We start from the raw sequence: 26,116 nt of genomic DNA, 5'->3' as shown, positions 1-26,116 counted from the left end.
AACTCAACCTATCCTAAAAAGAATTCATTATCTTTCCCCCTACACCCTCTGTGCCCTGCCCCCGTCCACCTTTCCTATTCCTATAGAGGGTAACACTACCCTCTCAGTCCCTCAGACTCACAATCTGGATTCCTCACTATCTCTCAAGTACCCAAGCTGTTGTCAAAGCCTGTTGATCTCATCTTTGCAATGTCTTTTGAATATTCATCCTCCTTTCCTCTGACACTGCCCTCCCTTGTCCCCTAGTCCCTCATCACCTCATGCCTGGGTTATTGCAATAGCTGTTGGTGAAGGGGGTGGGGAGGGGTCTGCCCACTTCAAGTATCTCTCCACTTGCCTCCATCCCCCATTCATCCACTATAGCCCAGATCTAACCATGTCAACCCCATCTCCCACCCTCCCACTCAGTAAACCCCAATGGCTCTGTGTTACTTTCAGGATTAAATACAAAATGCTCCATTTGGCATTGGAAGTTTTTCATAACCTCTTGGCCCCCTCCTACCTTTCCAGTCTTCTGACATCTTACTCCCTGACATGTCCTCTTCAGTCCAGTGCTACTGGCCTTCTGGCTGTTCCAAGAACAAGACCCTCTGTCTTTGAGCTTGGGGCATTTTCTCTGGCTGTCCTATACTTGGAATGCTCTCCTTCCTCTATGCCAAAGACTGCCCTGGCTTCCTTGTAAGTCTCCACTAAAATCTCATCTTTTAAAAGAAGCCTTCCCCAGCTCCTCTCAGTTCTGGTGTTTTTTCCTCCATTAACTATTTCCCATTTGTCTTGCACGTGCTCGCTTTGTACTTATTTGTTTTCATGTTGCTCCCACTCACCCCACTAGATTATGAGCTCCTTAGGAGCAGGGACTGTCATTTGCCTCTTTTTGTATCCCCAGAGCTTAGCATAGGGCCTGGCACACAGTAGGCACTTAATAAGTGCTTATTGATTGATATTATCCCCTTTTCACAGTTGAGGAAACTGAGGCAAAAAAAAATTAAGTGACTTGCCCAGGGTCACATGGCTGGCTAGTAAGTTTCTGAGGTCAGATTTGAATTCAGGTCCTCCTGATTTTAGGCCCAGCTTTCTATCTATTGTGCCTCCTAAGTGCCTACCAGTCCAATTCCTTCTAGCTCTAATGTGCTATGGTCCTATCTTTACAACAGGGCCTAGGGTCTGGAGGGAGAGGGTAGAGTTGTCTAATATTAACTTCCTTCTCTTCAGAAAAGAGATTTTTCTCTAGCATAGGCCTCCTCGATGTATTCTCTCCACAGGACTGTATTTTGCACTCACAGTCCAGCAAAACAGTGACCACAGCCTGTATGGCAACATCTTCTTACAACATCACAACTACCTGAAGCCTTTTTGCTCAAAAGTGGCCCTTCCTATTGAATGCTGTAGGTTCCTAAATGTTTTCCCTCACTCCTCGCAGTCTTCTTCTTAACCAGGGTGAGTGACAGAAATTCAATGCTGACCACTTCATTATCCAGTGACCTTGTCCCTCTGGCCTTCTGCTCCACTGGCTCTCTTGGGCAGTTTGCCCTACGTCACAAGTCCTTGTTAAAGGTCAGGACCCTCAAGCCATCAGTACTGGGCATGTTGTTTTAATATATCGCCAGAGAAATCATGCCTGTCAGACCTTATTAAGCCCCTATTTATGGATTGTTCACCAATACCCAGAATGGAGACGAGCTGCTACCTTTGAAAAACAATCATTACTAGAATTAACTTAGTACAGAGTGAAGATTATATTCCAATAGTGAGTACCTTATAATTTGCCTCTACACTCAGCAATAGGGCAGTTGCTGCCATTGAATTGGAGAAATCCCTTTAAACAATAGCCTCTTGAAGGAAGGAGGCTATGAAAGTGATGTATTTCCCCTTGAAAACTGGCAGTCAATCAGGCACAGAAAATTAACACCTAAAATTTTTGTGCTATATACTGGGCCAATGCCATGGGTGCCCATGGTAAATGGATTCAATGTCCCCTTCTTCAAGGTATGGGGCCTATTTATTCAAGATAGTCAAGACGATGAAGGACACGACTCTAGGGATTTCTCCCATCTTCACAAGGATACTGCAAACACTGTCAGCACTTGGCATGGTTTGGGACCTGTCTGAGAAGCTGGGAAGCACCATGCCCCTTTTTTTATGCTCCACCTGAAATCCATCCCTAGAGGAGAAACGATTGGTGAGCAAAAGATTTGTAGGTAATTGGGCCATAAAATACATTATTTGAAGCTGTGGCTGAAACATGGCTGGGCAGGAATTTCAGTTGGTGCATGAAAAAGGCAAGATGCCACCCAATTTCTCAGGAGTAAAATCAACAAGCAAATGCTGTGATAATCTCTGAGGATTCAAATACAAGTGAAGAAAGGAAGGAAGGAAGAGACAGAAAGGAAGGAAGGAAGGAAGGAAGGAAGGAAGGAAGGAAGGAAGGAAGAAAGAAATTCTTACTTTCAAGGAATCTACATTCAGATGTGGAGAGTACAACTCATGGGGGAGGAGGGGAAAAGTACTCATGCAGATGAAGTCCAGAAAATGGTCTGGGACCTTCCTCAAACACTGAGGACCCTAAGCCATCCCGCTTGCTGATATAATTGCCTTGCTTCTTGATTGTATCCAGATGAATCGTTGCTTTTCGTGCCCTTCCACTGGCCTACAAGAAGAGGGGTGGGCTTCCCATTCTCCTAATGGAAAACCAAAGAGCCCTTCCAGCGATACTTCTCAGGAAATGTTCATGGAAGAGGACAAAACAGGAAGTGACATCAAGAAGAAAAGAAAACCTACCAGATTTGGGATCTGAAGGGCAAGCAGACCTTTGGTATACTGATTTATTAGATTACAAAGTATGTTCCCATCTATGACCTCATTGGATCTCTTTTCCTCCTTTAATTTAAGTTTGTGCTGCTAGAATAAAGGATACTTCTTTAATTTCATTGGTGAAGAGCTTTCTCTCTGAGTATGGGTCAGTCAACACCTTCTCTACAATGCATAGTCTTAGAGAGTCCGTTGGAGCACTTAGAGGTTAAATGACTCACCCAGTGTTACATTGCCAGTATGTATTAGGGTGGGATTTGAACCCAGGCCTTTCTGGTTTCAAGGTCAATGCTCTAGCCATCGCACCATCCTACCTTCCCTTATCTTGCAGTTATTGAATTTCATTTATGATAGGAAAGCATAATGAACCAACTTGTAATCACAGAGTAATTAATTGGAAAAACTGGCTTCCAAATATGCAAATACAAGTGCCCACTTGGAGGCACTGAAGAGTCCCTAACGTGTAAAGTGAAGGTATCTTAAGTCTCCAGTTTTCAATTGGTTCTCTTGTCTTCATCAAGTCTAATTCACCTAAACAGATATTTTCTTTCACTGAGAAGTAAAGTGAAGAACTCACCTTTCTGGTTCCAATAAAATGGGATCCTGTCCAATTGTGCTGGAGTAGACTACTGGGTGATGTAAATTAGGCCTTCAATTCCTAAGAAAGAAGAGGAAAGAACACCATGAATTAGGCACTAGAAAGTTTTGACCAAGTGGTCAATGATTTGACCCTCCTCACTCCTCCTTCTTCACTTTGCTTAAGGTCTGGGGAGAAGATCAGTAATGAGGGTGAAGGGATGTTAAATCACTATCATACAGGCTAATGTTGCCAGCAACTAACATAGAGACCCACATTGTTCTGAAAGTTTGAAATTGTGCTGGAGAAAATCACTTTTTTAATCAGCAGAAGCCTTTCTACCAGAGATTCTTAACAGAAATGTTTCAAAAATGAAACTCAGTGCAGTCTACCTGAAGACAGAATCTAACATTAGTTAGGAATTTTAGTATTTTCTAAGATGTCACTATTGATTAGAGAATTAAAACAACTTTGAGGTACCACTCAGACTGGCTAATCTGACAGAAGAGGAAAATTGGAGAAAATATGGAAAAATAGGGACACTAATGAATTGTTCATGGAGTTGTGAACTAATTCAACCATTCTGGAGAGCAATAGGGAACTATGCTCAAAGGGCTATAAAACTGGGAATATACTTTGACCCAGTAATATTACTACTAGGTCTATACCCCAAAGAGAGCAAAGAAAAAGGAAAAGGACCTATATGTACAAAAGTACTTATAGTAGCTCTTTTTGTGGTGGCAAAGAATTGTAAAGTGAAGGGATGTCCATCAACTGGGGAATGGCTTAACAAGCTGTGGTACATAATTGTGATGGAATGCTACTGTGTTATAAGAAATGATGAGCAGGATGCTTTCAAAAAAACCTGGAAAGACTTACATAAACTGATAGAGTGAAATGAGCAAAACCACTGTATACAGTAATAGCAGTATTTTAAGATTATAAACCATATATGATTTAGCTATTCTCAGCAATGCAATGATCCAAGATAATTCCAAAAGACTGATGATGAAAAATGCTATCCACCTCCAGAGAAAGGATTATGGAGTCTGAATACAGACTGAAGTGTACTTTTGCTTTTTAAACTTTATTATTCTTTTTTTTTGATTTGCATTTTTTTTTGCAACATGGCTAATATGGAAATGTTTTGCATGACTGCACGTGTATAATTTATATCAAATTGCCTGCTTTCTCAAGTAGGGGTGAGGGGAGGGAGAGAAAGAGAATTTGGAACTCAAAACTAAAAAAAGTGTTAAAATTTTTCTTTATATGTTACTGAGAAAAAAATTAAAAAAGAAATAATGTCAAAAGAGTTGCCAGGCTGAAAATGACTCAAATCCAAAATCAACAAGTTAATTTTCCTGCTGATTAAAACTGGTATATTTTCCCCCCCAAGGCAATGGTATTCTTTTTTTCTACCTGTCCATCCTATGAAAAGAATTCAAACAGTGTTAACTACTGCACACTTCTCCCGCTCTCTTTCTCTTTCCCTGGGTAGCTGTGGTGAATTTGCTGCCTCGTTGCAGCCCTGAACCTATCCATCAAGTCTAAAGGAAGAGAGAGTTAGAAAGGCAAACATTATCTGTGATCAATATCTTTACAAATCCGAAGGAAACCCCAGCTCCCGAAGGGTTAAGCCTGGGAAGGAAAAGCCATCAGGCTGTTTAGTGAGCTAATGTTTTTATTGATGGGGGAAGGCCTTGAAGTCTTCAACAGGAAAAGTGGTGAAAGTAGCAGATTGTTTGGCTGGAGAAGAGGGAGTCGGAGGAAAGGGAAGAAGGAAGAATGGAGAATTTGTGATTTTGAAAGAACCGTGGGTTCACAGATTCTCCCTCCCCTACTGTCTCTCTGTCATTTTAACCCCTTGTATCATTAATCTAACTAATGTATGAGAGGGTCCAGAACTTAGAATAATTCAAGGTAGAGTCGTCATGTCTTCTCTCTCCACTCTCCCCTCCCCCCAAGTGTAATTCACATCTTACTCTAACAACCTTGCTATAATGCACAACTCCAGCTAATGCCTACAGTGAAGTGCACATCTTAATTTAACAGCTATGGGATAAAGCACATCTCTAGCTAATATCCCTAGTATAATACATATTTCAGCCTAACTACCCTGACATAACACTTCAATCTAATTCCCCCACTATAAAGTACATTGCAATCTAACACCCTCATATAATGCACATTTCAGTCTATTATTCTGTATTTTGTAGGCTGTATTTTGATATGTGTTTTCCATTAAGGAGCAGAGATGTCTAGAGACAACTGTCACCCCTGTGGTAAAAGCTCAGATCCAAACCTGGTTCCTCCACAGACCTTGCCTCACATGTCATTGATAGATGGGCCCCTGAACTATCCCTTTTCAGGACGTGGATTCACCTCTGATTTGTTTCTGAGATTCATGCCTTAAATCTCCTGGTGGGAGCAGGGAATATCCCCCATCCCAGCTCTGTCACTCAGCAGAACAGGCAGTTCTGATGGACCTTCTCTTGTACAAACCTGCTGGCACAAGGCCCTCAGACATCACTGGACCACCTTAAATGATCAGAGGTCTGTCTCCGGTCAATGTCAGGGTCAGGGGTCAGGGTGTAGCTGCTTGCTAATAGAGTAAGCTAACATTGTTGTCAAATTGCTGGTGTAAAAAGACAATGCCCACCTCCTGCTGATGACCTTACCCTGGGGGAGGAGGGGGGATATTGGTTTTATTGGAAACCTGCCAGTCTCAGAGCTGATGGAAATAGCTGATAGCAGCTAAAGACGGTTTGATTGTTGCTGGAGAACCAGTTCAGTGGTTGGTAACCATCTGAAAGGCAGTTCATTGACTGAGCATGCCGAGCTGCTTCTATTGATGACTGGGTTTTCCTCACTTGATGAATCCCTCTTGAGCTTTGCGGGCAGCTGGGACATTGTTCAGTTGTAGTCACAGGCTTCTAGCTTGACAGCCTGCCAGTTCCTGGATGGGGCTTTCCCTGGAGCCCAGACCATTACAGATGTCACTCTCATTGACTTGGAGAATGCTTCTACCTCTTACCAACTGGATACCTGTGCCTGATTGGTTCTGGAGAGGGGGTCAAAAGAGAATGAGCTGAAAGGCGGTGTGAGGGAATGAATGCTTACTATCCAAGAATGTTCTTCCTCAGTGACCCTTCTATTTTCCAGCCTGGAGTCTAAGAGGCAAGGAACAGACCCTCACGTTGAACAGGGTTCAGGAAAATGAGTATTTCAATAGAACTTCAATATTTTCAGCTTTGAATCTAGGGCCTCTGGTTTTCAACATTTCACCTACAAGACTTTTTTTTTGTCTGTTGGCAACAGAATGGTGGTGTCTTAAATATATTTACTGAAACAAAGAGACTTTTTGAATAGATTTTTTTTAAAACTGCACCTGTGATTTCATCAGTACAGGGAGCTCTTGGGCAAGAAACTTCCTTCACTGCTGAGTGGCACCTTCTCTATAACTTATTGTTTAGAAGGAGTTGCCAGGAGGTGCTAAGAAGGGTCAAACATCCTGGATGAAGCAGGGCTTGGACCTGGGTCTTCTTGGCTTTGAGACCAGTTCTCTCCACTGAGCCAAGGTATCTCTCCTTTACTTACATTTGTAAATAGGGTGTGGGAGGCATCTCCAGTTATCCTGATCTATACTTGGCAACTGGACCTAGATGGCTCTGGAGGATACAGTGTGACTGGAAACTTTGTACAGCCCTCCCTCACATAAATCCAATTCACTTTCAACTTATGGCATCATCTCCCTGATGTCACGGTCCTCTTCAAGAGTGAAGGACAAACAATCAAAACAACCCTGTTATTTGTAAATGACCTCACTACAGTGTATGAGGAACCAGGGACAAGCTCAGTGGGGAGAGCAGGGCAGGCAGACGAACCTAGAAGACATAAAAACACTATAAAAGAGCAAGATGAGGATTGATTGAGGGTGTGAAAGAGAAAGACTTAAGGGTCTTGGAGGTTCACCGGCTCAAACTGAGTCAAATTATGCTGCTGTTAGAAATGGGGTATTAGGACACACGAGATGCAGAATAACCTGTGGAAGCTATAAGTTAATTTTTTCTTTGTACTTGTTGTATGCTAAGAGATTCTTACAGGAAGAGCAGGGTTTGGTCCTGGGGTTTCCAACTTAATGTGAAGAAAGTGGAGAGGGTTTAGAGGGAAAGGAGAAGGGAGTATGAAATGAAGAATTACTTTACCTGGGAGGAAAATGAAGGTCATGATTAAGCTGATGAAGAGGCTTTGCATAGTGACAGGCTGAGAGGAATAGGTTTAAAGTAAAGCAAGGACTTTCTGATGATGAGGGTCATTAAATATGTGTGAGCATGAGAGGTTGGGCATTTTTCCTTTTCTATAAGAACAAACAACTCTCTGCCTGGAACAATTGAGGCAAAACCCCCCCAAACCCAACCTAACACTTTGGGACGGAGGGATGAGCTAGATAACCCTTCAAATTTATGTACCTAAAGATAAAGCTACCTTTTAAGTGATCAGAGAAGACTGTCTATTGTTTGGATTGCAGGAGCACTCTACACATTCTCTGCCTTGTTAACTTTGGTCCTTAATCACAGTGTAATTTCCTGTGGACTTTACTATGGCTAAAGAGATCGATACAAAGACTGAAGGTTTGTCCTTCCCTACCAGCTTCATAATCATTCTGGTCTTCAAGTGGTGCTTGACAGTACCTCTGCTTATGGCATTTGCCTTGAGTCAGCTCAAACTAATTTACTCCATCTTTTTCTTTTTCATAATGAATTTTTCAGCTTTCAGTACTTTCTTGGGGCAAGACTGAGGGGCAGCCAGTAGCCAGTCTGTGTGCCCCACTGGCATCCTTGAGAAGCTGAGCCAGTGAGGAAAGCCACCAGAACATTGGCTAGGCCTTCCAGTGGTGAACTTATGGCTACAGATGAATGATAATTGTACAGTATGGGCAGACAGGGATAGGCTGAGCTTGACATTGTTGGAAGGAATGTCCAATCAATAAGATCATAGATCCATTAGTGTATGTAAATATGGCTTCAATGTGACAGTAATTATAGTTAGCCTCCCTCAATCCCATTTTTTTAAATCAGAGAAGTTATTCTATCAACAAATATAAAAGAAACAATTATTCTTAATTACTACCTGATGAGCAGGGAGCCTTTCTCATTCCCTCTTATTGCTAGTACCTTCTTTCAGCTGATTTTTTTATTTATCCTACATGTAGCATGTTTGCACAGTTATTTGTATGTTGGCTCTCCCCTTAGACTGATTTTTTTTACCTTTTTTGTATTCCTTGTGCTTAGGACTGTGCATTGATGAGACCTGCCCCATGGTTGATGACAACAGTAGCCATAAAATCAAGTCTCATTGTCACTTCCAAGTTGGACACATCTAAAGGCCTTAAACTGACAGTCTTGGTCCTAATCCAGGGTATCCAAAGTTTTAGTGCAGTTCTAAACACAATGATTTTGGGACACCTTGTATATTGTTGGTAATAATAAAATAGTTTAGTTTGAATATGAAATAGTTCATATTTACAGAGCCCTTCATGGTTCACAAAGTATTTCTCAGCAACAACTCTGGGAGGAATATGGCATAAGTATTATTGTTCTCATTTTCTGGAGTTGCAAAGAAACTATAATTTTTTCACAGTCGTGTGGATTGAAAATGACAGACATGACTCAGACAGACATCACTCTTTTGACCCTAAATCCAAGGCCCTTTGGACTCTACCACATCACCTTCTCAACTGATCTTCTACTTTGCCAAATGACTCCTTTTTTATGAATAGTTTCATAATTTCTTATCCTTGAGAGCATCAGTTTAGAATTTGCTTCCAAAACAGTGGAAGCCAGTCAATAATGATATCTGACAATTTCCTGTATTAACTAGAATTCCTTAAGCTTGTGTACTGTGGTCAAGGAATATTAAAATGGGAAAATCTACAAATGCAGTTTGGTGGCTGCTTTGGCCAATACTTATTCACCCATTCCCTTCCAAAGATGAGTTCAGGTCAGGTCAGACCTAAAGGCACAGGTTTAGACCAGAATATATATTAGTCATCTATAAGAGCTATGATAGGAAGGTAGGTGGCACAGTGGAGAGAACACTGGACCTGGAGTCAGGAGGACCTGAATTCAAATTCTGCTTCATACACTTACTGTGATCCTGAGCAAGTCACTTAAACCCTGTTTGCCTCAGTTTCCTCAGTCGTAAAATGGGACTAAGAATAGCACTTACCTCATGGGATTGTTGTGAAGATCAAGTGAGACAATATTTGTAAAGCACTTAACAAAAGATCTGAAATACAGTAGGCACTTAATAAATGCTTATTTCTTTCCCCTTCCCCTATAATATCCCCTGAAGGTCAGTGCAAATGAGAGTTGATGTGGTACAGCAGAAAGAATGTTGACTTTGGAGTTACAGGGCCTGGATTCAAATCCTGCCTCTGATGTTAATGACCTATGTAACTTTGGGTAAGTCACTTAGCTTCCCTGAGCCTCAGTTTCCTTATCTGAAATATGGTGTAGGGTGGTTAGACCTCTGAGGTCCCTTCTAGCTCAGAGCAATGATCCCATGATCCAAAGGAGGCAATATTTGTAAAGCACTTAACAAAAGACCTGGCATACAGTAGGCACTTAATAGATGCTTATTCCCTTTGACTCATTGAACATTGATCTTTATATTTTCTTGGTATTAGTTAGAATATAAAAAGTATGGGCTCTGCCCATGATGAGTTTATAATTTAGCTTGGTGTAGATATGTAGAAAAAGAAAAAGCTTTAAGAAAATTCATAAATGACTAAAAGTGTATTTTCTTTTGAGACTGCGTCTTCCTGTCTCTTCTAGGCTAAGAAGAATCGCAGTCACCCACAGGCTGTTCCCACTGCTGACTGGCCTGAAAGTTTTGACATGCTCCATTTCTAACCTGGACCAGTTTGCTTCCCACTTAGGCAGCTTGTAGGTCCTTTTTGGGGGCCTCATCATCTTGGAGCTGGACTTAGTGAGGATATTCAATCCTCCTTAGCCCTACTGCATCTCAGAACTCCCCAGAGCAAGTGATCCACCAGCCTCAGCCTACCCAGAAGCAAGTATAATGGTTGTGTACCTTGTTTAGCTTATCAGTGAATACTGATTGTATCAATATAATGCAGAGCTCATTGTGGTGATGATCATGAAGCAAAGGATAATTAGAATGGGGTTAATTAAGGAAAGCTTTCTTAGAGCTGGTACAGTTTAACTCAGGTTTTGTGGCAAGGAAATGATGAAAAATTAAAGAAGAAGGCATTCCAGGTGGGAAACACACAAATTTATTTAACCTTGAAGAGAGTTTGATATTCAATTTCAACTTCAAAATATGCCTAGGATATATAGAGAACTAGGATTTTACAGGGAACTTTGCTAGACTCTGGAGGTGACACACAGATGAAATAAGAGTTTCGTGTCCTCGTAGTACTCACAATCTAGTAGAAGGACACACAAATAAGTTTAATATAAAACCACACCTAAGTGAATTAAAAAAGGAGAAAGGCAAATGTAATAGGAGATATGAAGGAGGAAGAATCATTACTCACTGGGTGTGGGGGGTTGATGGATGGGGGAGATATCTTAGAAGAGATAACAGTTGATCTGGACCTTGAAGGATACATAGAGTTTCAATGAGCAGAAAGGGAAGGGTATATGGTGCCGGTTAAGTGTAGGTAAGGTCTTGGAGCTGGGATGGTACCAGATATAAATGGAATATGAAGACTCGTTCATAATGGGACATAACTGAGAACTTAGTATTGAGAAGCAACAGTAGAAGCATGTTTTGTGCATAGGAACGGAATAGCTCTTTTTGAGCAAAAGTTTTAAGTCAACTCTAAGCAACAAAATGGTTAACGAAGCAGCCTCAGAGGGGTGTGTGTGTGTGTGTGTGTGTGTGTGTTTGGGGGGTTGTGTACTACACAAGTCTTCCTTCACCTGTATAGTATAAAACAGATTGTGAGGCATGCATTAATCCTTAGAATTCCTCCCAAGGCCAGAGATCAAAGTGACAACTGCTAGCATCATTTTCAAATTTGAAGGTCAGTAAGAGAAAGAGCTGCAACTATGTAGGAAATGGATAGGAGCGGGAAGCAAGAAGGTTGGGATAGTAAGTAGCCCAGTGTACACTGGAATATTATGGGTCTGAACTGCTTAGATTTTAAAGAACACATGTAGAGAGGGTGGAAGTAGGTGCATCTCCCTGAGTGGCTTGTGTCAGGACTGCTAGAGCTCAGAAGGAACTGAACTTGGTGATAAATGTTACATACAATAAAAGTTGTCTTTTTAAAGTTAGCCAAAAAGCAATGATTAAGTATTTTCTATATGTGCTGTAGGGGGATCCAAAGGAAGGCCAAAAGCCAGAACCTGCCCCCAAGGAGTTTATAACATGCAAACAGTCATGTACATACAAGACATAAACAGTATAAATGGAAGTAAATTTCAGAGGAAAGACACTACCTGTGGAAGTATGTGTGTGTGTGTGTTTGTGTGTGTGTGTGTGTGTGTGTGTGTGTGTGTGTAGGTCTTTCACAGGTCTCCTTCTTTCCTCATAGAGGACAGTAGAAATCCATCAATTATGTATAGGATGGATAGGAGGGGAGAGTGATAAGCCTATCGCGGTGGCAAATTTCCCAGCATAATTGCCTAGATCTAGACAACTTAGATTTTCAAAAGACAAGTACAGAAAATGGAAGCAGGGTTAGCTGTATGTAAGGCAAGGGGGAGATCAAAGAAGGGATAGGGATAGGGTTGCTATTTGGGATAGACAGAAGGAAGATAATGGATGATCGAGAAAAGGCAGGACTATTCAATCTCACATTGTTTCTCTTTTCTCTACTAAGAAGAGGAATCTTAGAATGGGGGAAGAGAGAATAAGAATGCTTAGCAGAAAGTTGAAATCCACAAAGTAAAAGGATGATAATAGAATATCTAGGTTGGACATTAGGTGCTCCAATGCATTCAGTTTACTTGTCCCAGGTGAACTGCATTCCCGGGAGCTAAAAGAATTGGTGGACAAGATTGTTGAGCTATTTTCGTTGCTCTTTGAAAAATTTTGTAGAAATAGAGAAGGATCTCAGAACTTGGATGAGGCCAAGTGGACTTGACTTTGATTCTTGATAAAATTCTAGAATATATTATTAAATGGTAAGTGAGCATTTAGAAAGGGAAGTGACCATTAAAAGTCAGCATGACTTCATTAAAGCACACAATATGCCATACCAAATCTCCTTTCCTTTTCTTGACAGGCTTATTGGATTGGTAAAACAAAGGAATGCTATAGACAAAGTGTGCTTAGGTTTCAGCAAGACATTTGACAGTCTCATTATATCGTTGTGGACAAGATGGAGAGTTATGGGCTAGGTGACAGAACAGTATGAGGTATTGAGAGTGGGTTGAATCAATGGAATGCTAACCTGGTTAGGAATCTCTTGCCAAGTGCTGTAGGGAACAATTGTTGGTTTAATTCTGTTCAATCTTTTTATTAAATACTTGGATGAAGTTATAGATGGCTTGATAATAAAGTTTATAGACAATATAAAGCTGGAAGGGATGGCTAATATACTGGACAACAGAGTCAAGATCCAGAAAGACTCAGCAAGCTAACAAGTGGCTGGATCTAACGTGCTGAAGTCTAATAGGGAGACAAATGTAAAGCTCTGTAATTAGGTTAAAAAAATTCTTGCAAGAGTAAGGGATTAGAGCAGCATGGCTAGATAACAGTTGGTGTGAAAAAACTCTAAAAGTGTTAATAGGCCTCAAGCTTAAGAAGAATCAGTGGGGAGATATGGCAGCCAATAAAAGTGAATGGGATCTTAGGCTGTAAGAGCCAAGAGGCATAGTGTCAAGAATGTGGGAGACTTGACTGTACTCTGTTCTGGAGTACAATGTTCAGTTCGCCATACATTCCTCTTTAGGAAAGGATTTGGGGGACTAGTGTATCCAGAGGAGGGTGAGCAAGATGGTGAGAAAACAGAAAACCACATTGTATAAAAGTGCCTGTTGAAGGAAATGGAGGTATTTATTTGGGAAAAGATTGAGGTGGGGTGTTGTAATTGAAGGGCTGTGTTACATGGAAGAGGGATAAGTTTTTTTTAGCTTACCTCTAAGGACCAGTCTTAAGAGCAATAGGTGGAAGTTAGAAAGGTTTATTTCAGTTTTATGGAATGAAAAACTTCCAAATACTGCCATTCCAAAGCAGCATGGGTCACTTCATACAATAGTGGACTGTCTATCACTAGAGGTCATTAAGTGGAGAATAAGTGTCTGCTTATTGGGGATGCTTACAGTGGGCACTCCTGACCAGGCAAAGAGCTTCGAGGTTCCCTCAACCTCTAAGATTCAATGATTCTTTGGGTCATCATCCTTAATATGAAGGACCAAGAAAGGCAAGGGAAATTCTAGGTGCGACTCAAAGACCCAGGTATACAGGGGCAGACCACAAGCCTGTTGTGGAAAACTCAGAATCATTTAGGTCTTAATCTCTAAAGTGATCTGAAAAATAGTTCACTTTCCTAGGGTTTCTCTAAATGAGGCAGACCCTGGGACAGAACCAAAAGGAATCATTTACCTGGATGCACTAACCTTCTCACAGGTCTGTGATGAAATGGAGACCTACTCTCAAGTAGCATCAACCCTATTTCTAAGTCCAGCTCCCATACTCATTATCATGAGAAGCAACCATCATGGAGATATATAGCCCGTGTCTCCTCAGCAGCCATAACTACCGAACACTAGGAAAAGAAAGTTCTCACCATCAAGGTTCTTTGCACTGTCAAAAAGGTTCAGCATCAGAAAGTTATGGTTTTATCAGTATGGAAATGACAGTAAAGAAGATGTATTAACATGTACTTTGCTGCTGCACCATGCATTTGTCCTTTACATCTTACTTATAGTTGAAACTTCCTCTGTGTGTTGTCTCTTCCCTTTCCTTTCCTTTCCTTTCCTTTCCTTTCCTTTCCTTTCCTTTCCTTTCCTTCTTTCCTTTCCTTTCCTTTCCTTTCCTTTCCTTTCCTTTCCTTTCCTTTCCTTTCCTTTCCTTTCCTTTCCTTTCCTTTCCTTTCCTTTCCTTTCCTTTCCTTTCCTTTCCTTTCCTTTCCTTTCCTTTCCTTCCCTTCCCTTCCCTTCCCTTCCCTTCCCTTCCCTTCCCCTTCCTTCCTTCCTTCCTTCCTTCCTTCCTTCCTTCCTTCCTTCCTTCCTTCCTTCCTTCCTTCCTCCCTCCCTCCCTCCCTTCCTTCCTTCCTTCTTTCCTTCCTTCTTTCCTTCCTTCCTTCCTTCCTTCCTTCCTTTCTATCAGAACAACAAATGCTCTCTGAGATGAATGACACACAAGATTCCTGCATTAACAGTTGGCTTCTTCATTGTATTTTGTCTGTTACTGAGAAGATGACGCTTCTTACTATGGGAGGCAGTTTAAGGTAATGTGTGGAATGATACATCTTGAAGAGAAAGAAGTCCCTTCCTCAAACTGAAGTTCTCTTGAATTTAGCATAGAGAGAATTAAGCGACTGTTAACATGTTTAAAGTAAATGGTGACTTCATTCCTGTAATACTTCAACATCCTGCATTTCAGTCAACACTAGTCAGTTATAACACAAAGTATAACACAAAGATATCGCCATCTTGGCCTTCCCTTCCCGCCTTACCACCCCTTGGCACATTTTGCATATTCAAGCATCTTCTTCTATTTCTAGCTGTCAGAGATGGTGACAGTTCTAGGATTTTTCTTGCATTATCAAGAGAGATTATTTTTAACCCAAATTATTTTGCATTGTAAATGTTTAAATCCACATTAAGACCAGATTAACGCAGGAAGCTGCCCAAAGGATGTTTGCTAGGAGAAAATAATAAAAAATGACATTATGGCCACCTCCCATCTCAAAGTATATATATTTTTTAAAATGGAAAGTGTGGGGTTAAGCAACTCTTGAAGTATGGCTACTCCCCAGGTATATTCCCTCTCCCAAATGCAACATTTTTTGGGAAACTAGACTTTTGTGTTCTTCTCACTCCCACCCCCACCTACTGGAATTAATAATGCAGATAAGTCTGAAATAAATCGGGATTAGTGTTAACTGAATCTTGGGGTTTAGTATGCTATAGGAAAATGAAAAGAGGAAAAAATCTGTTGCTTTAACAGCCTGGGCTAATGGGTGAGGGGAGAAGCAGGGGTGGGGGAGAGGGGATACAGTATTATAAAGAACTGAGGACCAGCTGAGCTGGGTAATCAAAGAGCTTCTAATCACCACAGCTCTGGGGCTGTGTTCAAAGGATCTTGCCTGACCACAGGCTGTGCAAGGTCACAAGTGAAATGCAGATGCAGAGGAGGGGGAGGGGTGTCAGAGATTTTTGGACAGCTTGGCTCTCAGGCTTTGTTAGAAGGAGGCTAGTTGGAGCACAAGGTTTTTGCATCTAATCAAGGGTTAGAGTCAAGGGATTTAGGGTTAGGGTTACAGTTGGAGGCCAACTCTTATGGTACCCATTCAGCTCCCCAGACACCTACTGATGTGAGCCATCCTACTCTGCCAATGTTTTCTGTATATGGGCATCTGAATCTTACAACGAAATTGAAATTATTTGATGTTCATTCCTCAGCGTCACTGAGAGTAGCCCCAACGCCATTCTCATTTGGTTCTCTTAGGTTACAGATAAAAGATGGCAAAGTATTTTAAAAAATCTCTATTCAAATAGTCTTCACTTTTGGAGTGACCTTGATTCAATTTCTCTTTATTCCATGCCTTTTCTCAAGAAAACATCAGTTTTACATGGGGGAATCAACTGAGTAATCAACAAGTATTTATTAAATGCCTACAATGTGCCAGGTACTATCTTAGAATCTGAGGATACAAAGGCAAAGACAAAACAATCCTGCCTTGGAGGAACTCATGTTTATTTTTTGAATGAATGAAAAGTACAAAGTCTTACCCTCAATGTTTCAGGCATTGTGCTAAGCTTTGAGAATACAAATACAAAATACAAATACAAAAAACAAGACAGGTTGTACTCTTAAGCTTCCATTAGTCTTCCCTCACGTTTTAAATTTTATTTTTTATTTTGCTTTTAACAAACAACGGAAATGAGCATTCACATGTATACCTATGTATGTATGTATATATATATATATATATATATATATATGTATGAAACAGAACAGAAAAAGAGAATTATTTATGAAAATGTGAATTTCTGTTTTATATTTTTCTTTTTTTACTATTTACTGTTTATTTATTAATTTTTAGCTTTTAACATTTATTTCCACAAAATTTTGAGTCCCAAATTTTCTCCCCATCTTTCTCCTCCCCCAACCCATAATGCCTTGCATTCTGATTACCCTTTCCCTTAATATGCCCTTCCTTCTATCACACCCCTCCCTTCCCTTATCCTCCTCTTCTCTCTTTTCTTGTTGGGCAAGATTGATTTCTATACCCTATGACCCATATTTTTTATTTCCCAGTTGTATGCAAAACCAATTCTCAACATTTGTTCCTAAAACTTTGAGTCCCTTCTTCCCTCCCCACCCATCCTCTTTGAGAAGGCAAGCAACTCAATATAGGCTATATATGTGTAGTTTTGCAAAAGACTTCCATAAAAGTCATGTTGTGTAAGGCTAACTATATTTCCCTCCCTATTATCCTGCCCTCTATTTATTCTATTCTCTCTTTTGACCTTGTCCCTCCCCAAAAGAGTTTACTTCTAATTACTCCCTCCTCCCATTTGCATTCCCTTCTATCATCCCCCTCAGCCCACTTGTCCCCTTCTCCTCTACTTTCCTGTAGTGGAAGATAGATTTTCATACCAAATTGAGTGAGCTTGTTATTCCCTCCTTAAGCCAAATGTGAAGAGAATAAGCTTTCCTTTTTCCCTCTCACCTCGCTTTTCTCCTCCATTGAAAAAGCTTTTTCTTGCCTCTTTTATGAGAGATAATTTGCCGCATTCCATTTTTCCCTTTCTCCTCCCACTATATTCCTCTCTCATCCCTTAATTTTATTTCTTTTTTTAGATATCATCCCTTCTTATTAAGTTCACCCTGTGTTCTCTGTCTATATGTGTGTGTGTGTGTGTGTGTGTGTGTGTGTGTGTGTGTATGTGTGTATAATCCCTCCAACTACCCAAATATTATCTTTCCATGTAGGAATGTAAGCAGCTCAACTTTAAAGTCCCTTATATTTCTCTTTCCTGTTTACCTTTTCATGCTTCTCTCGTTTCTTGTGTTTGAAAGTCAAATTTTCTATTCAGTTCTGATCTTTTCATCAAGAATGCTTGAAAGTCCTCTATTTCATTGAATGACCATTTTTCCCCCTGAAGCATTATACTCAGTTTTGCTGGATAGGCGATTCTTGGTTTTAATCCTAGTTCCTTTGACTTTAGAATATCATATTCCAAACCCTTCAATCTCTTAATATAGAAGCTGCTAGATCTTATGTTATCCTGAGGGCATTTCCACAATACTCGAATTGCTTCTTCTAGCAGCTTGAAATATTTTCTCCTTGACCTGGAAACTCTGGATTTTGGCTACAATATTCCTAGGAGTTTCTCTTTTTGGATCTCTTTCAGGAGGTAATTGGTGGATTCTTTCAATACTTATTTTGCCCTCTGGTTCTAGTATATCAGGGAAATTTTCCTTGATAATTTCATGAAAAATGATGTGTAGGCTCTTTTTTTGATCATGGCTTTCAGGTAGACCCATAATTTTTAAATTGTCTCTCCCAGACATATTTTCCAGGTCAGTTGTTTTCCCAGTGAGATATTTCACATTATCTTCTATTTTTTCATTCTTTTGGTTTTGTTTGGTAACTTCTTGGTTTCTCATAAAGTCATTAGCTTCCATCTGCTCCATTCTAATTTTTAAAGAACTATTTTCTTCAGTGAGCTTTTGGACCTCCTTTTCCATTTGGCTGATTCTGCTTTTTAAAGCATTCTTCTCCTCATTGGCCTTTTGAACCTCTTTTGCCAATTGAGTTAGCCTATTTTTAAAGGGGTTATTTTTTTCAACCTTTTTTTGGGTCTCCTTTAGCAAGTTGTTGACTCATTTTTCAAGCTCTTCCATGACCTGAGACCATTGCATATTTATTTTGGAGGTACTGGATGCTGAAGCCTTGACTTCCTCTGAAGTATACATTGTTCTTCCTCATCAGAAAAGATGGAATAAAATACCTATTCATCAAGAAAGTAGCATTCTATAGTCTTATTTTTTTCCTGTTTTTTGGACATTTTCCCAGCCAGTTACTTGACTTTCGAAACCTTTGTCAGGAGGAGGGTTTACTCTGAGGACCTGAAAGTTCTTGGTTCCTCCAAGGTGACACAATCAAGGGAGAGAAGTGGACTGCACAGTGTCTGACAGCAATCAAAAACTTTTCTGCCTAGAATCTGAGAGCAGTAGAATTCCTTCTCCACAACTGCTCCCAGCTCTGCTGGTGTTCCTTCTCCTCACCTCAGGGCCTGGCTCAAGGCTGAGATTCAGATCAACTGCTCAATTCCCCCAGGGGTTTTAGGTGGAGAGCAGGATCACCACTCAGGACTGAGATTCAGATCAGCTGCTGAGTTTCCCCAGGGGCTTTATGTGGAAGGCTCCAACAATAGACTCTTGTCTCTGCAGTGGCTGCTGCCAACAGAGCCAGACTGTGTTCCCTTTTCCCAGATGAAAAAGCTTTCTCACTGACCTTTCAAGCTTTCTTTGTTATGTGTTGTGTGTGTCTGAGACCTGCTGCTGCTGCTGAGGATTCTGCCCCCGAGGCCTGTTCTGCTCCTGTCCTGCTGGTGTCGAGTGGCCAAGGCTGTGTTGTGCTCTGTAGGATGAGCTGTGCTCCATACCTCATGTGATAGACCCTTCCTGTCAACTCTACAGGCTATCCTGGGCTGGAAATCTCCTTCACTCTCTCATTTTGTGGCTTCTGCTGCTCTAGAATTTGTTTAGAGTCATTTTTACAGGTATTTTATGGGCTGTGGGGGAAGAACTAGAGTATGTGTGTCTTCCTGCTCTGCCATCTTGACTCCACTCCTTCTATTTTACATTTTTAAAAGTCTGTATTTAACTTTACTTTCAAAGCTGTCCTACTTACCTGTATTTCCTTCTGAACTTGACTTTGTTCTCTACAATGCATTTAAAACCTGCTTCACTGATTCTCTTTTCTGTTGTTTTTCTTCCTTTTTGAGGGCAACCTTTCCTCTAACTTTCCCCTTTCACCAAAAAAAAGATAGCTATAATCCTTATAAAAACAAATCCATATACTTGCTATATTAAAAAATGTATGCCCAGTTCTATCACTTTTCTGTCAGAAGGTGAATGGCATGCTTTTTTATGAATCTTATGGAATTAAGGTTGGTCATTGTATTCATAAGAGCTCTTGAATCTTTCTAAAATTTTCTTTATATCATCATCACTGTATAAATTTTTCTTTTGGCCCATATCACTTCACTCTGTATCAGTCTTCTCAGGTTTCTCTGAAACCATCTCTTTGGTAATTTCTTACAGTGAAATAAAATTTCCTTTACATTCATATGCCACAACTTGTTCAGCCATTCCCAATAGATGGGTACCTCTTTTGTTTATAGTTCTTCGTATGATATAACTTTTTGTTATGTTTGTAGGTGTTTGTTTATATAATATAACGTGTCATATTTCCATTTGGAGGTATGAATATTTTTATATAGGTAGATCTCTCTCTCTCCTCCCCTTCCTTTCTTTGATTTTTTTGTGGCTATAGGTCTAGGAGTGGTATACGTAAGAGTATGCACAGCTTGGTGACAGTTCAGGCATAGTTTCAAATTACTTTCCAGAATAACTTTACTAATTCCTAGCTCTATTGTATCTGTCTTCCTATAGCCCCTCTAACAATTGTCATTTTCCTTAATTATAATATATGCCAATCTGATAGGTGTGAGATGGAACTTCAGCTTGGCTTTAATGTGCATTTCTCTAATTACTCCTGACTTGGAGCATTTTTTTTCCTGTTGATTGCTTGGATTTTTTCCTTTAAGAATGGTCTCTTCATTCCCTTTGACCTTTTGTCTATTGGGACATAGCTTTCATTCTTATATATTTGAATCTTTATCATATATATCTTGGATATTAGACTTATCAGAGAAGTTTGTTGCAAAGATTTATTTTCTGAGTTGATTGCTATCTTTATAAGTTTAGCTGTGTTGATTTTGTTTGTACAAAAACCCAAATTCTGTAGAATCAAAATTTCCACTCATCTTGTAGGATCTTTCATATCCCTTTTCTGTTCATGAACTCTTACCCTATCCATAGTTTTGAAAAGTGTTTTTATCTTTGCTACTCAAATTTGTTGATGATGTGACCTTTTATTTTTAGGTTCTATATCCATTTGGTTCTTATTTTTGCACATGCTGTGAGATTTTGGTCCAATCCTTAAATTTTGCTAGGTCGTTTTCTAGCTTTCCAGCAATTTTTGTAGACTAGTGAGTCTTTACTTCTATATTTGGGGTTATATGGTTTATCATTATGTAATGATATTCATTTTGTGTCTATTATGTACTTAATCTATTACAGTGATTGACTTTTCTATTCTTTAGCAAGTACCAAATCATTTTGATGATGAATACTCTTCAGTATAGTTTGAGATCTGGTACTACTGGGTCCTTTTTCTTTCCACTTTTTTTCATTATTTCCCTTGAGAATCTTTTTTTTCCTTCAGATGAATTTTATTATTATTTTTTTCCAGCTCTTCAAAGAACCCTTTAGTTGTTTGCTTGAGATGGCACTGAATAAATTCATTTAGGTGGTATTTTCATTTTTGCTTTATTGGCATGACCCAACTGTGAGTAATTAATATCTTTTTCTTTATTCAGGCCTGTCTTTATTTCTATGAAGTATCTGAAACCTTTTTATTAAGGCAGTTTTTAAATATGTATTGGTAGGTGAGCCTCTAAATATTCAATATACTCTATCTTTTTACGGTCAAGTTTTTTAAATTTTGTTTGCTCATTTTTCCCCAGCTGTTTCTTGACTTTGAACTTTATGTTAAAGTTGGGCTCTGCTCACCTGGATCTGAGGCACTGTCCCAAGCTTCATGCTTTTTTATACTGCTATTTTCAGAATTAGTTCTGGGAATCCACATGTTTTTGATACTTGCAGGGTGGTGTAATCTGGGGAGAGGTATGATCAGTGTTTTGCTGGTCTGAACTCCAGTGTTTACCCAGGAAGGGGCCCTGTTCCTCTAGGTCCTGTAACTGTCACCAGCATGTCTGTTCTCCTACAACTGCAAGTTCTAGTGGTCCTCTAAGCCTCAAAACTGTGATCGGGGCCCCTGCCCCTTTGTGATTGCTTACAAGCACTCCTCTTTACACTTGAACTGCTACCCAGAGTGTGTATGGGCAGTTGCCAGTTGGTACCAGCTATCCATCATGCCAGCAAAAGGTCTCCTGTAATCTCTTTCTGACTAGTTGCTTGGCCCCTTTACTGTTCCCTGGCTGAGAGCTCCTGAAGCCGCTGCTGCTGTCATAGCCACTTCCAAGACTTGATTCTGGTGTTCTCTCCCCATGGGCTCTGGGCTAGTCCCCATTATGGTGTCACATGCTTATCCTACCAACCCCCTAAGTTGTATTGGGCTGGAAAAATGCCTCACCACAACCTTTTGTTGATTTTGCTGCTCTAAAATTCAATTTGAGGCATTATTTTAAAGGTTCTTGGAAGGGAATATTGAGAGAGTTCAGCTGGGTTCCTGTGTCCGCCATCTTGGCTCAACCTTCTTATTACATGCTTCTGCTAATTTTTAGTTGCCTCTCTTGGGAGCCCCTACGTAGACTCTCATATCATCTGTGCAAAGGGAAACTTTTGGTTCTTCTTTACTTATGTTTATTTAATCAGTTTCTTTTCTTCTTTGTCTTATTGCTATAGATAACATCTCTAATGTTATGTTAAATAATGTGATGCTAATGGACAATTTTGCTTTATACTTGCTGACTTGGTTTTAGTAGATGCTATTTATCATATTAAGAAAAGGTCCATTTATTCCTATACATTTTTGGGTGTTTTATAAAAGAAATTGATATTGCATTTTACCAATTTCTATATCTATTTACATAATTATATAATTTTTATTGTTTTTCTTACTAATATGTTATAACATGTTTATAGTTTTCCTAATATTAAGCCAACTACACATTCCTGGCATTAATCCTATATGGTCATAAGGCACAATCTTTCTGATAAATTGATGTAGACTGTTAATATTTTATTTTTTTACTTTCAAGATTCATTAGGGATTCTGGCATGATATTTTTCCTTCTGGTTTGTGTCTCCCTAGTTTTTAATAATGTACTATATCATAGAAGGAATTTGATAGGATCACTTTTTCCTGTTTTTACAAAGTATCCGCATATCTCATTTTTCAATTCATCTGCGTTTGAAAGGGGTTCACTTAGTTTATCTATAATTAGATTTTTACTCTACTTTTTTTCAGTAAGTTGATAAATGTTTAAGAATTTACATACTATGCTGTTCAGTGCATATATATTAACTATCAAGATTGTCTACAATGTCCTTAAACATAATATAATATCCCTGTTTAATTCAGCCTATTTTTATTCTTGGCTAATTTAGACTCATGATTGGTTCCACTACTTTTTTAAATTCACTTGATGCACAATTGATTTTGCTCCAACCCTTTATTTTAATTCCGTGTGAAGCTTTGTGTTTCACGTATGTTTCTTGACAATAACATTGTTGGATTCTTCATTCTAATCCATTCTATTATCCTCCTCCATTTCCCAGTTGTTTATCTCATTCATATTTTCAGCTCTAAGTGTTAATTTTGTATTTCTCTCCTTTATAATTTTCCTTTTCTTTGACTCTTGTCTTTCTTTAGAAAGAAAAAGGTTTTGAAAGATAAGGAGGGTGCTCAACAGTTATCCATATTTGATACAATCTGCTGCTATACACTACTCATCTCTTCTCTTTTCACAGTCCTTAGTCATAGGTTCTTACTCTTTTAAAATTTCCTTTTCTGCCCCGTCACACTTTACCCTCTGAACATGGGGTTTGCTTTGCTTAAGATCAATCCCTCCCCAAATCTACCATCCCTCTTAATCTTCTTCTCCTCTCTTTTCTTTCCTGTTTGACTTTTTATTGAGTTTAGTGTATTTCTACACCAAACATATGCATTTGTGTGTGTGTGTATGTGTGTATTCAACTCTTTGTTGTCCAATTTAAATGAAAATGTGGTTCTTGGAATATTTGCCCCTTTCTCTATATTTACATAGTTTTCTTCTCAAAGAATTTACATTCTAATAGGGGAAACAATACTCACATCTATAAGCATATATATATATACACACATATGTACATATATGTATGTGTATATCTATCTGTCTTTCTATCTATCTATCCATCTATGTATCTTTTCTTACAAAGTGTACACAAAGTTATCTCAGAAGAGTTGACTTCAGCTTTTTAGGGAGTGGTGAAGGAGAGAGGAGGGCAAGATCAGGAAATGCTTCATGCAGAAGGTGGTGCTTGAACTGAGTCTTTGAAGGGAAATAGGAATTAATAGGAGACAGAGAGGAGGGAGAGGATTATGCCCATGCAAAGGTATAGAGATAGGAGCTGGAGTCTTGTGCAAGGGATGATAAGAAGGCTTTTATGACTGGAGCACAGTGTGTGGAAGTAACATCTAAGAAGACTGGAAAGGTGGGAAGGGGCAATATTATGAAGAGCTTTAAACACTGAACAAAGGATTTTAAATTTCATTCAGGAGGTAATGGGGAGCCATTGGAGTTTATGGATTTGGGGGAGGAAGGTGATATGATCAGATCTAAATTTTAGGAAAAGAGCTTTGGTGGATGTGTGGAGGAAAGCTTAGATAGGGTGCGATCTAAGTCATGGAGACCAACCAAAAGGATATTGCAAAAGTCCAGGGAAGAGATGATGAAGGCCTCCTTGAGAGAGTCATCTACGTGACTAGACAGAAGGAATGTATATGGGAGATGCTGTGTAGATAACACCTACAAGATTGGGTAAATTATTGGATATGTGAAGTGAGATGGAGGGAAGATACCAGGATCACTCAATCAACAAGTGTTTATTAAGTACCTATTATGAACAACAGTGGGTTAGATGCTGGGGACAAAAACTCTCTCTACTTTCAAGGAGTTTGAGGTTGTGAACCTGGGTTCCTGAAGGATGGGGGTGCCCTCAACAATAATAGACAAGTACCATTCCAGTTCATAACGGAATATCAGACAATTGCTGAGTTCCTCATTATGCGAGGCTGAATTACTGTCGCTAATGGAAAGCAGAAGGTTGAAGCAATTATCTGGGAAATTTAAGCCTTTTCAGGGGCCTAAATTGTCTGAATAATTGTCTTGTTTTCTAACTTCCCTTCAGTATTTGGTTAGAGTTTTGGTGTTCATCTGAGATGAACGTCTAGTTTTCTCTTTCTTGGGTCCTTGGGTAAGTGCACAACTCTAGGGGCGCGGAGGACAGACGCTAATCTTCAGACAACCAGGCTCATCTGAGGTTTTTCAGAATTTTGGGAGTTTTAAAAGATCACCTCTCCCATCTGTTTCCTGTTCTGTTTTTCAGCATTTCCTTCTCCTGCTCTTCTATTACTAAACTGGGAACACACAAGGCACAGGGTAGTCATTTCCAGGTTGGTAAATAACTAAGAGAATATGTAGTGAAAACTACTATTATTCTTAAAACCAAGTAAGAATTACCAGAATGAAAGAATTGAATGATTTGGGAGCATATGGGTTACTTAACACTCATTAGATGCACTTATTTCCCTAAAGAAGTCTATGTTGTTGTTAAGGAGTATACCTTGATATTGGTGGGGCCTTCATAGTAACTAATTCTATAGCTGTAACAGCATAAATCTTTTGGGTCTGGGTAGTTATTCTGGAAATTTTAAAATAAATAATGATATCTAATATTTATATAGTGCTTACTATGTTTTAGGCACTGTGTTAAGAGTTTTATAATTATCATTTCATTTGCTGCTTACAACTCTGGGAGGTAGGCATGATTATGATCTCCATTTTACAGATGAGAGAACCGAGGCAAAAAGAGGTTAAGTGATGTGCCTGCTTAACCCAGGGTCACATGGCTAGTAAGTGTCTGAGGTCATATTTGAATTTAGGTCTTTCTGACTCCAGACTCAGCGCTCTATCCATTGGGCCACCTAGCTGCCTTGTGAATTTAGTTAACTACAGAAACACTGACAATGGAAAGAGTGAACCCCCATTGAGACCTCCTCTATTATCTCATTGTGACTTGGTGGTGACCCTGGTCTCTAGAAGGTGATGTACCGAAGACCACAGTCCTGACAACAGCTTATGTCTGCTTTCTGAGGCCTAAGTTTCAACACCGGTAACTTAGTGAACAATTCTTTAGTCATGGAAACCCATGGAGCCAAGAAAAACAGAAAATGGCCTTCAGTCCTATGTGGCTTCTTTCCTCTTCTCTGGTGACAATGGTGGTGGCTAAAGTTTATAGAGTTCTAAAACTATCCATCAGCCTTAACTTAACTGTTTATTCCCTGAATGTCAGATCCATGTATGATTCCGTCAAGTTGACGTACAGTGTTATCGAAAGAGCAACAGTTAGTACAATGTGGACAATCTTCAAATAGTTTTAAACAGTTCACTATGTGGGTAAGAGTAGGGAGATATATATGTTCAAAGAGGGGAACAGATAAGTTACTCCAAATTTGTGCCCTTTCCCATAAAAGAAAATGCCAATTCACTAACCCTTAGCAAT

General features: G+C 39.6%; 1 long non-coding RNA gene across 1 annotated transcript in view; it reads right to left on the bottom strand.

Moving 5' to 3' along the window:
* Positions 1 to 26,116, bottom strand: part of LOC140521445 (uncharacterized) — a 194,809-nt gene that overhangs the window by 37,669 nt on the left and 131,024 nt on the right. Inside the window, exon 2 of the long non-coding RNA XR_011972936.1 lies at positions 3,386 to 3,466. This is a non-coding gene — a long non-coding RNA (uncharacterized lncRNA). The remainder of the gene's footprint in view (positions 1 to 3,385; positions 3,467 to 26,116) is intronic.

This window comes from Notamacropus eugenii, chromosome 1, assembly GCF_028372415.1.
Source record: "Notamacropus eugenii isolate mMacEug1 chromosome 1, mMacEug1.pri_v2, whole genome shotgun sequence".
NCBI lineage: Eukaryota > Metazoa > Chordata > Mammalia > Diprotodontia > Macropodidae > Notamacropus > Notamacropus eugenii.
This window is presented reverse-complemented; position numbering and strand designations above follow the sequence as displayed.